Source organism: Petromyzon marinus, chromosome 83, assembly GCF_048934315.1.
Source record: "Petromyzon marinus isolate PM22_M1 ecotype Great Lakes invasive population chromosome 83, UKy_Petmar_22M1.pri1.0, whole genome shotgun sequence".
NCBI lineage: Eukaryota > Metazoa > Chordata > Hyperoartia > Petromyzontiformes > Petromyzontidae > Petromyzon > Petromyzon marinus.
The window spans coordinates 2,879,168-2,891,994 of record NC_133748.1 but is presented as its reverse complement, the minus strand read 5'-3'; the positions used below and the strand labels follow the sequence as shown (position 1 = coordinate 2,891,994).

Below are 12,827 nucleotides of genomic sequence, written 5' to 3'. Positions count from 1 at the left end.
AGAGACCCATAGACTCACCACTACACAGCGACCCATAGACTCACTACACAGAGACCCATAGACTCACCACCACACAGAGACCCATAGACTCACCACCACACATAGACCCATAGACTCACCACCACACAGAGACCCATAGACTCACCACCACACAGAGACCCATAGACTCACCACCACACATAGACCCATAGACTCATCACCACACAGAGACCCATAGACTCATCATCACCACACAGAGACCCATAGACTCATCACCACCACAGAGACCCATAGACTCACCACCACACAGAGACCCATAGACTCATCACCACCACAGAGACCCATAGACTCATCACCACACAGAGACCCATAGACTCACCACCACACAGAGACCCATAGACTCACCACCACACAGAGGCCCATAGACTCATCATCACACGGAGATCCAGACTCACCACCTCACAGAGACCCATAGACTCATCACCACACAGAGACCCATAGACTCACCACCACACAGAGACCCGTAGACTCATCACCACCACACAGAGACCCATAGACTCATCATCATCACACAGAGACCCATAGACTCACCACCACACAGAGACACATAGACTCACTCCACAGAGACCCATAGACTCACTACACAGAGACCCATAGACTCACCACACACAGAGACCCATAGACTCACTACACAGAGACCCATAGACTCACCATCACAGAGACCCATAGACTCACCACCACACAGAGACCCATCGACGCATCACCACGCAGAGACCCATAGACTCACCACCACACAGAGACCCATAGACTCACCACCACACAGAGACCCATAGACTCATCACCACACAGAGACCCATAGACTCATCACCACACAAAGACCCATAGATTCACCACCACATAGAGACCCACAGACTCATCATCACACAGAGACCCATAGACTCACCATCACACAAAGACCCATAGACTCATCACACAGAGACCCATAGACTCACAACCACACAGAGACCCATAGACTCACCACCACACATAGACCCATAGACTCATCATCACCACACAGAGACCCATAGACTCAGCACCACAAAGAGACCCATAGACTCATCATCATCACACAGAGACCCATAGACTCACCACCACACAGGGACCCATAGACTCACCACTACACAGCGACCCATAGACTCACTACACAGAGACCCATAGACTCACCACCACACAGAGACCCATAGACTCACCACCACACATAGACCCATAGACTCATCACCACACAGAGACCCATAGACTCATCATCACCACACAGAGACCCATAGACTCATCACCACCACAGAGATCCATAGACTCACCACCACACAGAGACCCATAGACTCACCACCACACAGAGACCCATAGACTCACCACCACACAGAGACCCATAGACTCATCACCACACAGAGACCAATAGACTCATCATCATCATCACACAGAGACCCATAGACTCACCACCACACAGAGACCCATAGACTCATCACCACACAGAGGCCCATAGACTCACCACCACACAGAGACCCATAGACTCACCACCACACAGAGACCCGTAGACTCATCACCACACAGAGGCCCATAGACTCACCACCACACAGAGACCCATAGACTCATCACCACCACACAGAGACCCATAGACTCATCATCACCACACAGAGACCCATAGACTCACCATCACACAGAGACTCATAGACTCATCATCACACAGAGACCCATAGACTCATCATCACACAGAGACCCATAGACTCATCACCACACAGAGACCCATAGACTCATCATCACACAGAGACCCATAGACTCACCACCACACAGAGACACATAGACTCACTCCACAGAGACCCATAGACTCACTACACAGAGACCCATAAACTCACCACACACACAGAGACCCATAGACTCACTACACAGAGACCCATCGACTCACCATCACACAGAGACTCATAGACTCATCATCACACAGAGACCCATAGACTCATCATCACACAGAGACCCATAGACTCATCCCCACACAGAGACCCATAGACTCACCACCACACAGAGACCCACAGACTCACCACCACACAGAGACACATAGACTCACTACCACACAGATACCCATAGACTCATCACCACACAAAGACCCATAGACTCACCACCACACAGAGACCCATAGACTCACCACCACACAGAGACCCACAGACGCACCACCATACAGAAAACCATAGACATACTACACAGAGACCCATAGACTCACCACCACACAGAGACCCATAGACTCACCACCACACAGAGACCCATAGACTCATCACACAGAGACCCATAGACTCACCACACCACACAGAGACCCATAGACTCACCACCACACAGAGACCCGTAGACTCATCACCACCACACAGAGACCCATAGACTCACCACCACACAGAGACCCATAGACTCACCACCACACAGAGACCCATAGACTCACCACCACACAGAGACCCATAGACTCATCACCACACAGAGACCCATAGACTCACCACCACACAGAGACCCATAGACTCACTACCACACAGAGACCCATAGACTCATCACCACCACACAGAGACCCATAGACTCACCACCACACAGAGACCCATAGACTCACCACCACACAGAGACCCGTAGACTCACCACCACACAGAGACCCATAGACTCATCACCACCACACAGAGACCCATAGACTCACCACCACACAGAGACCCATAGACTCATCACCACCACACAGAGACCCATAGACTCACCACCACACAGAGACCCATAGACTCACCACCACACAGAGACTCATAGACTCATCATCACACAGAGATCCAGACTCACCACCTCACAGAGACCCATAGACTCATCACCACACAGAGACCCATAGACTCACCACCACACAGAGACCCGTAGACTCATCACCACCACACAGAGACCCATAGACTCACCATCACACAGAGACTCATAGACTCATCATCACACAGAGACCCATAGACTCATCATCACACAGAGACCCATAGACTCATCACCACACAGAGACCCATAGACTCATCATCACACAGAGACCCATAGACTCACCACCACACAGAGACACATAGACTCACTCCACAGAGACCCATAGACTCACTACACAGAGACCCATAGACTCACCACACACACAGAGACCCATAGACTCACTACACAGAGACCCATCGACTCACCATCACACAGAGACTCATAGACTCATCATCACACAGAGACCCATAGACTCATCATCACACAGAGACCCATAGACTCATCACCACACAGAGACCCATAGACTCATCCCCACACAGAGACCCATAGACTCACCACCACACAGAGACCCATAGACTCATCACCACACAGAGACCCACAGACTCACCACCACACAGAGACCCACAGACTCACCACCACACAGAGACCCATAGACTCACCACCACACAGAGACCCACAGACGCACCACCATACAGAAAACCATAGACATACTACACAGAGACCCATAGACTCACCACCACACAGAGACCCATAGACTCACCACCACACAGAGACCCATAGACTCATCACACAGAGACCCATAGACTCACCACACCACACAGAGACCCATAGACTCACCACCACACAGAGACCCGTAGACTCATCACCACCACACAGAGACCCATAGACTCACCACCACACAGAGACCCATAGACTCACCACCACACAGAGACCCATAGACTCACCACCACCACACAGAGACCCATAGACTCATCACCACCACACAGAGACCCATAGACTCATCACCACCACACAGAGACCCATAGACTCACCACCACACAGAGACACATAGACTCACCACCACACAGAGACCCATAGACTCATCACCCGATGTGTCACTGTGTAAAATGGGTACACGCTGGGAATGTGTACACTTTGTGTGAATGTGTACACTTTGTGTAAATGTGTACACTTTGTGTGAATGTGTGCACTTTGTGTAAATGTGTGCACTTTGTGTGAATGTGTGCACTATGTGTGAATTTGTACACTTTGTGAATGGGTACACTTTGTGTAAATGGGTATACTTTGTGAATGTGTGCACTTTGTGTGAATGTGTGCACTTTGTGTAAATGGGTACACTTTGTGTAAATGGGTACACTTTGTGTGAATGTGTGCACTTTGTGTGAATGTGTGCACTTTGTGAATGGGTACACTTTGTGTAAATGGGTAAATTTTGTGTGAATGTGTACACTTTGTGAATGGGTACACTTTGCGTAAATGGGTGCACTTTGTGTGAATGGGTACACTTTGTGTAAATGGGTACACTTTGTGTAAATGGGTACACTTTGTGTAAATGGGTACACTTTGTGAATGGGTACACTTTGTGTAAATGGGTACACTTTGTGTAAATGGGTACACTTTGTGAATGGGTACACTTTGTGTAAATGGGTACACTTTGTGTAAATGGGTACACTTTGTGTGAATGTGTACACTTTGTGTAAATGGGTACACTTTGTGTGAATGTGTACACTTTGTGTAAATGGGTGCACTTTGTGAATGTGTGCACTTTGTGTAAATGGGTACACTTTGTGTAAATGGGTACACTTTGTGTAAATGGGTACACTTTGTGTGAATGTGTACACTTTGTGTAAATGTGTTACACTTTGTGTAAATGTGTACACTTTGTGTGAATGTGTGCACTTTGTGCAAATGGGTACACTTTGTGAATGTGTACACTTTGTGTAAATGGGTACACTTTGTGTGAATGTGTACACTTTGTGAATGGGTACACTTTGTGTAAATGGGTACACTTTGTGAATGGGTACACTTTGTGAATGGGTACACTTTGTGTAAATGGGTACACTTTGTGTAAATGGGTACACTTTGTGTGAATGTGTGCACTTTGTGTAAATGTGTGCACTTTGTGTAAATGTGTGCACTTTGTGTAAATGGGTGCACTTTGTGTAAATGGGTACACTTTGTGTGAATGTGTGCACTTTGTGTAAATGTGTGCACTTTGTGTAAATGTGTGCACTTTGTGTAAATGGGTACACTTTGTGTAAATGTGTACACTTTGTGTAAATGGGTACACTTTGTGAATGTACATTACCGGCTACTCCGGTGTGATCAGTGACGTCATCCCCCGGGGCGCACGAGAGTCACGTGACCCCACCACGCCCCACCCAGAGCCGGGGTCTGACGCCGCTGCTGGTGGCTTCGCTTATCCCGTCTACAAATTCAAAGTACTCGCAACGTATCCGCTCTACCAATTCCAAGTACCCGTGGCTCATCCTGTCTACCAATTCCAAATACTCGCAACTTATCCGATCTACCAATTCAAAGTGGTCCATTTGGACCACGGCTTATCCTGTCTACCAATTCAAAGTGGTCCACCTGGACCACGGCTTATCCTGTCTACCAATTCAAAGTGGTCCACCTGCACAACGGCTAATCCTGTCTACCAATTCAAAGTGGTCCACCTGCACCACGGCTTATCCTGTCTACCAATTCAAAGTGGTCCACCTGCACCACGGCTTATCGTGTCTACCAATTCAAAATGGTACACCTGCACCACGGCTTATCCTGTCTACCAATTCAAAGTGGTCCACCTGCACCACGGCTTATCCTGTCTACCAATTCAAAATGGTACACCTGGACAACGGCTTATCCTGTCTGCAAATTCAAAGTGGTCCACCTGCACCACGGCTTATCCTGTCTACCAATTCAAAATGGTACACCTGCACCACGGCTTATCCTGTCTACCAATTCAAAGTGGTCCACCTGCACCACGGCTTATCCTGTCTACCAATTCAAAATGGTACACCTGCACCACGGCTTATCCTGTATACCAATTCAAAGTGGTCCACCTGCACCACGGCTTGTCCTGTCTACCAATTCAAAGTGGTCCACCTGCACCACGGCTTATCCTGTCTACCAATTCAAAGTGGTCCACCTGCACCACGGCTTATCCTGTCTGCAAATTCAAAGTGGTCCACCTGCACCACGGCTTATCCTGTCTACCAATTCAAAGTGGTCCACCTGCCCCACGGCTTATCCTGTCTACCAATTCAAAGTGGTCCACCTGCACCACGGCTTATCCTGTCTGCAAATTCAAAGTGGTCCACCTGCACCACGGCTTATCCTGTCTACCAATTCAAAATGGTACACCTGAACCACGGCTTATCCTGTCTGCAAATTCAAAGTGTCCACCAATTCGCAGATAACTCAGCAGTTCATTAAACAGGCGTGCCACGGACGTGGTGAGGGCGTGGTGAGGGTGTGGTGAGGGTGTGGTGAGGGCGTGGTGAGGGTGTGGTGAGGGTGTGGTGAGGGTTCATTGCTGGGTGTAGTCGCGTGTTGCCCAGAGGCAGTTTGGTCTGAACAGCAAATGGACAACGCATTCATTTGGGTGGTTACTGACCCACTCACTCACCCACTCAAATACTCACCCACACACTCACCCACTCAAATACTCACCCACTCAAATACTCACCCACTCACTCACCCACTCAAATACTCACCCACTCACTCACCCACTCAAATACTCACCCACTCACTCACCCACTCAAATACTCACCCACTCACTCACCCACTCAAATACTCACCCACTCACTCACCCACTCAAATACTCACCCACTCACTCACCCACTCAAATACTCACCCACTCACTCACCCACTCAAATACTCACACACTCACTCACCCACTCAAATACTCACCCACTCACTCACCCACTCAAATACTCACCCACTCACTCACCCACTCAAATACTCACCCACTCAAATACTCACCCACTCACTCACTCATAAACTCACTCACTCATACACTCACCCACTCACACACTCACCCACTCACTCACTCATACACTCACTCACTCACTCAAATACTAACCCACTCACTCACTCATACACTCACTCACTCATACACTCACCCACTCACTCACTCATACACTCACTCATACACTCACTCACCCACTCACTCACTCATACACTCACTCACTCACCTACTCACTCACTCACCCACTCAAATACTCACCCACTCACTCACTCATACACTCACTCACTCACTCATACACTCACTCACTCACACACTCACCCACTCACTCACCCACTCACTCACATACTCACTCACCCACTCAAATACTCACCCACTCACTCATACACTCACTCACGTACTCACTCACTCACACACTCACCTACTCACTCACTCACCCACTCACCTACTCACTCACCCACTCACCCACTCATACACTCACCCACTCACCCACTCACTCACTCACCCACTCACTCACCCACACACTCACTCACACACACACTCTTACACTCGCTCACCCACCCACTTACTCATACACGCACTCTCTCACTCATATACTCACTCACCTACTCACTCACTCACACACTCACCTACTCACTCACACACTCACTCACCCACCCACTTACCCACTCACTCACCTACTCACTCACACACTCACCCACCCACTCACCCACTCACTCACCCACTCACTCACCCACCCACCCTCTCACCCACGCACTCACACACCCACTCACTCACCCACTCACTCACTCACCCACTCACTCACTCACCAACCCACCCACTCACCCACTCACTCACACACTCACTCACCGACCCACCCTCTCACCCACGCACTCACACACCCACTCACTCACCCACTCACTCACTCACCCACTCACTCACCCACTCACTCACTCACCCACTCACTCACCCACTCACTCACTCACCCACTCACTCACTCACCCACTCACTCACCCACTCACTCACTCACCCACTCACTCACTCACCCACTCACTCACACACTCACTCACTCACCCACTCACCCACTCACTCACTCACACACTCACCTACTCACTCACCCACCCACTCATCCACTCACTAACTCACTCACCCACCCACTCACTCACACACTCACTCACTCACCCACTCACTCACTCACCCACTCACCCACTCACTCACTCACCCACACACTCACCCACTCACTCACCCACTTACTCACTCACTCATCCACTCACTCACTCACCCACCCACTCACTCATCCACTCACTCACCCACACACTCACTCACACACTCACTCACTCACCCACTCACTCACTCACTCACCCACTCACTCACACACTCACTCACTCACCCACTCACCCACTCACTCACTCACCCACTCACTCACCCACTCACTCACTCACACACTCACCCACTCACTCACCCACTCACTCACTCACACACTCACTCACTCACCCACTCACTCACTCACACACTCACCCACTCACTCACCCACCCACTCACTCACTCACACACTCACCTACTCACTCACCCACCCACTCACTCACCCACTCACTCACTCACCCACACACTCACTCACACACTCACTCACTCACCCACTCACTCACCCACTCACTCACTCACCCACCCACTCACTCATCCACTCACTCACTCACCCACACACTCACTCACTCACACACTCACCCACACACTCACCCACTCACTCACTCACCCACCCACTCACTCACTCACCCACCCACTCACTCATCCACACACTCACTCACTCACCCACACACTCACTCACCCACTCACCCACTCACTCACTCACCCACCCTCTCACCCACACACTGACCAACCCCACGGTATAATTATGATATCACTCAGACGTCAAAGTAACACGGGCGTGTGAGACAGTGTGAGAGGGTGTGTCTTGGGCCTCCCCTAGGTCAACTCAGCCTCAAATCAGTGACCTGGTGTCAGTGGTAGTGGTGTAGTGGTGGTGGTGTAGTGGTGGTGTTGGTGGTGTAGTGGTGGTGGTAGTGGGGTAGTGGTAGTGGTGGTAGTGGTGGTGTAGTGGTGGTGGTGGTAGTGGTGGTAGTTGTGGTAGTGGGGTAGTGTTGTAGTGGTGGTGTAGTGGTGGTGGTGGTGGTGTAGTGGTGGTGGTGTAGTGGTGTAGTAGTGGTGGTGTAGTGGTGGTGGTGTAGTGGTGGTGGTGGTAGTAGTGGTGGTAGTGGTGGTGGTGGTGTAGTGGTGGTGTAGTGGTGGTAGTGGTGGTAGTGGTGGTGGTGCTGGCCACCCACCCCCTCTGTGTGTAGCCACAGTGCCGGTAGCCTTCATAGACGCTGCTGCTGCTGCTACTCGCTACTAACACAGCACTTGCCCCTACAGCCCTGCTAGAGGCTACCTGGGGGAGCTTTGTCTGTGTCTCAGCACTGCCCTACAGCCCTGCTAGAGGCTACCTGGGGGAGCTTTGTCAGTGTCTCAGCACTTGCCCCTACAGCCCTGCTATAGGCTACCTAGGGAGCTTTGTCTGTGTCTCAGCACTTGCCCCTACAGCCCTGCTAGAGGCTACCTGGGGAAGCTTTGTCTGTGTCTCAGCACTTGCCCCTACAGCCCTGCTAGAGGCTACCTGGGAGAGCTTTGTCTGTGTCTCAGCACTTGCCCCTACAGCCCTGCTAGAGGCTACCTGGGAGAGCTTTGTCTGTGTCTCAGCACTTGCCTCTTACAGCCCTGCTAGAGGCTACCTGGGGGAGCTTTGTCTGTCTCAGCACTTGCCTCTACAGCCCTGCTAGAGGCTACCTGGGGGAGCTGTGTCTGTGTCTCAGCACTTGCCCCTACAACCCTGCTAGAAGCTACCTGGGGGAGCTTTGTCTGTCTCAGCACTTGCCCCTACAGCCCTGCTAGAGGCTACCTGGGGAGATTTGTCTGTGTCTCAGCACTTGCCCCTGAAGCCCTGCTAGAGGCTACCTGGGGGAGCTTTGTCTGTATCTCAGCACTTGCCCCTACAGCCCTGCTAGAGGCTACCTGGGGGAGCTTTGTCTGTGTCTCAGCACTTGCCCCTACAGCCCTGCTAGAGGCTACCTGGGGGAGCTTTGTCTGTGTCTCAGCACTTGCCCATACAGCCCTGCCAGAGCCTACCTGGGGGAGCTTTGTCTGTGTCTCAACACTTGCCCCTGCAGCCCTGCTAGAGGCTACCTGGGGGAGCTTTGTCTGTGTCTCAGCACTTGCCCCTACAGCCCTGCTAGAGGCTACCTGGGGGAGCTTTGTCTCTCTCAGCACTTGCCCCTACAGCCCTGCTAGAGGCTACCTGGGGGAGCTTTGTCTGTGTCTCAGCACTTGCCCCTGCAGCCCTGCTAGAGGCTACCTGGGGGAGCTTTGTCTGTGAGTGAGTGTATGAGTGAGTGTATGAGTGAGTGAGTGAATGTATGAGTGATTGTATTAGTGAGTGTGTGAGTGTATTAGTGAGTGTATTAGTGAGTGTGTGAGTGTATTAGTGAGTGTGTGAGTGTATTAGTGAGTGTATGAGTGAGTGAGTGTATGAGTGAGTGTATGAGTGAGTGAGTATATGAGTGAGTGAGTGTATGAGTGAGTGAGTGTATGAGTGAGTGTATGAGTGAGTGAGTGTATGAGTGAGTGAGTGTATGAGTGAGTATATGAGTGAGTGTATTAGTGAGTGTATTAGTGAGTGTATTAGTGAGTGAGTATATTAGTGAGTGAGTGTATTAGTGAGTGTATTAGTGAGTGTATTAGTGAGTGTATTAGTGAGTGACTGTATGAGTGAGTGAGTGTATTAGTGAGTGAGTGTATGAGTGAGTGTATGAGTGAGTGTATTAGTGAGTGTATTAGTGTGTGAGTGTATTAGTGAGTGTATTAGTGAGTGTGTGAGTGAGTGTATGAGTGAGTGTATGAGTGAGTGTATGAGTGAGTGAGTGTATGAGTGAGTGTATGAGTGAATGAGTGTATGAGTGAGTGTATGAGTGAGTGTATGAGCGAGTGAGTGTATGAGTGAGTGTATTAGTGAGTGTATTAGTGAGTGAGTGTATTAGTGAGTGTGTGAGTGTATTAGTGAGTGTATTAGTGAGTGTGTGAGTGTATTAGTGAGTGTGTGAGTGTATTAGTGAGTGTATGAGTGAGTGAGTGTATGAGTGAGTGTATGAGTGAGTGAGTATATGAGTGAGTGAGTGTATGAGTGAGTGAGTGTATGAGTGAGTGTATGAGTGAGTGAGTGTATGAGTGAGTGAGTGTATGAGTGAGTATATGAGTGAGTGTGTGTGTGAGTGTATTAGTGAGTGTATTAGTGAGTGTATTAGTGAGTGTATTATTGAGTGAGTGTATTAGTGAGTGAGTGTATGAGTGAGTGTATTAGTGAGTGTATTAGTGAGTGTATGAGTGAGTGTATTAGTGAGTGTATGAGTGAGTGTATTAGTGAGTGAGTGAGTGTATGAGTGAGTGTGTGAGTGTATTAGTGAGTGTATTAGTGAGTGAGTGTATGAGTGAGTGTATTAGTGAGTGTATGAGTGAGTGTATGAGTGTATGAGTGAGTGTATGTGTGAGTGAGTGTATGAGTGAGTGTATTAGTGAGTGTGTGAGTGAGTGAGTGTATTAGTGAGTGTATGAGTGAGTGTATTAGTGAGTGTATTAGTGAGTGTATGAGTGAGTGTATTAGTGAGTGTATGAGTGAGTGTATTAGTGAGTGTATGAGTGAGTGAGTGTATTAGTGAGTGTATTAGTGAGTGTATGAGTGAGTGTATTAGTGAGTGTATGAGTGAGTGAGTGTATTAGTGAGTGTATTAGTGAGTGTGTGAGTGAGTGAGTGTATTAGTGAGTGTATGAGTGAGTGTATTAGTGAGTGTATTAGTGAGTGTATGAGTGAGTGTATTAGTGAGTGTATGAGTGAGTGTATGAGTGAGTGAGTGTATGAGTGAGTGAGTGTATGAGTGAGTGAGTGTATGAGTGAGTGTATGAGTGAGTGTATGAGTGAGTGTATGAGTGAGTGAGTGTATGAGTGAGTGAGTGTATTAGTGAGTGAGTGTATTAGTGAGTGTATTAGTGAGTGTATGAGTGAGTGTATGAGTGAGTGTATGAGTGAGTGTATGAGTGAGTGTATGAGTGAGTGTATTAGTGAGTGTATGAGTGAGTGTATGAGTGAGTGTATTAGTGAGTGTATGAGTGAGTGAGTGTATGAGTGAGTGTATTAGTGAGTGTATGAGTGAGTGTATGAGTGAGTGTATTAGTGAGTGTATGAGTGAGTGTATTAGTGAGTGTATAAGTGAGTGTATGAGTGAGTGAGTGTATGAGTGAGTGTATGAGTGAGTGTATGAGTGAGTGTATGAGTGAGTGTATTAGTGAGTGTATTAGTGAGTGTATTAGTGAGTGTATGAGTGGGTGAGTGAGTGAGTGTATGAGTGAGTGTATGAGTGAGTGAGTGTATTAGTGAGTGTATTAGTGAGTGTATGTGTGAGTGTATTAGTGAGTGTATGAGTGAGTGTATTAGTGAGTGTATTAGTGAGTGTATGAGTGAGTGTATTAGTGAGTGTATGAGTGAGTGAGTGTATGAGTGAGTGTATGAGTGAGTGTATTAGTGAGTGTATGAGTGAGTGAGTGTATGAGTGAGTGAGTGTATTAGTGAGTGTATTAGTGAGTGTATTAGTGAGTGTATGAGTGAGTGTATGAGTGAGTGTATGAGTGAGTGAGTGTATTAGTGAGTGTATGAGTGAGTGTATTAGTGAGTGTATGAATGAGTGAGTGTATTAGTGAGTGTATTAGTGAGTGTATTAGTGAGTGTATTAGTGAGTGTATGAGTTAGTGTATGAGTGAGTGAGTGTATGAGTGAGTGAGTGTATGAGTGAGTGTATTAGTGAGTGTATGAGTGAGTGTATTAGTGAGTGAGTGTATTAGTGAGTGTATTAGTGAGTGTATGAGTGAGTGTATGAGTGAGTGTATGAGTGAGTGTATGAGTGTATGAGTGAGTGTATGAGTGAGTGTATGAGTGAGTGTATTAGTGAGTGTATGAGTGAGTGAGTGTATGAGTGAGTGAGTGTATGAGTGAGTGAATGAGTGAGTGTATGAGTGAGTGTATTAGTGAGTGTATGAGTGAGTGTATTAGTGAGTGTATTAG

At 48.5% G+C, this 12,827-nt stretch overlaps 1 protein-coding gene across 6 annotated transcripts in view; it reads right to left on the bottom strand.

Annotated features, from left to right (window-relative positions):
- The window catches only part of LOC116958777 (uncharacterized), a 51,749-nt gene that overhangs the window by 29,871 nt on the left and 9,051 nt on the right, over nucleotides 1–12,827 (bottom strand). The gene's annotated exons all lie outside the window — the stretch shown is intronic.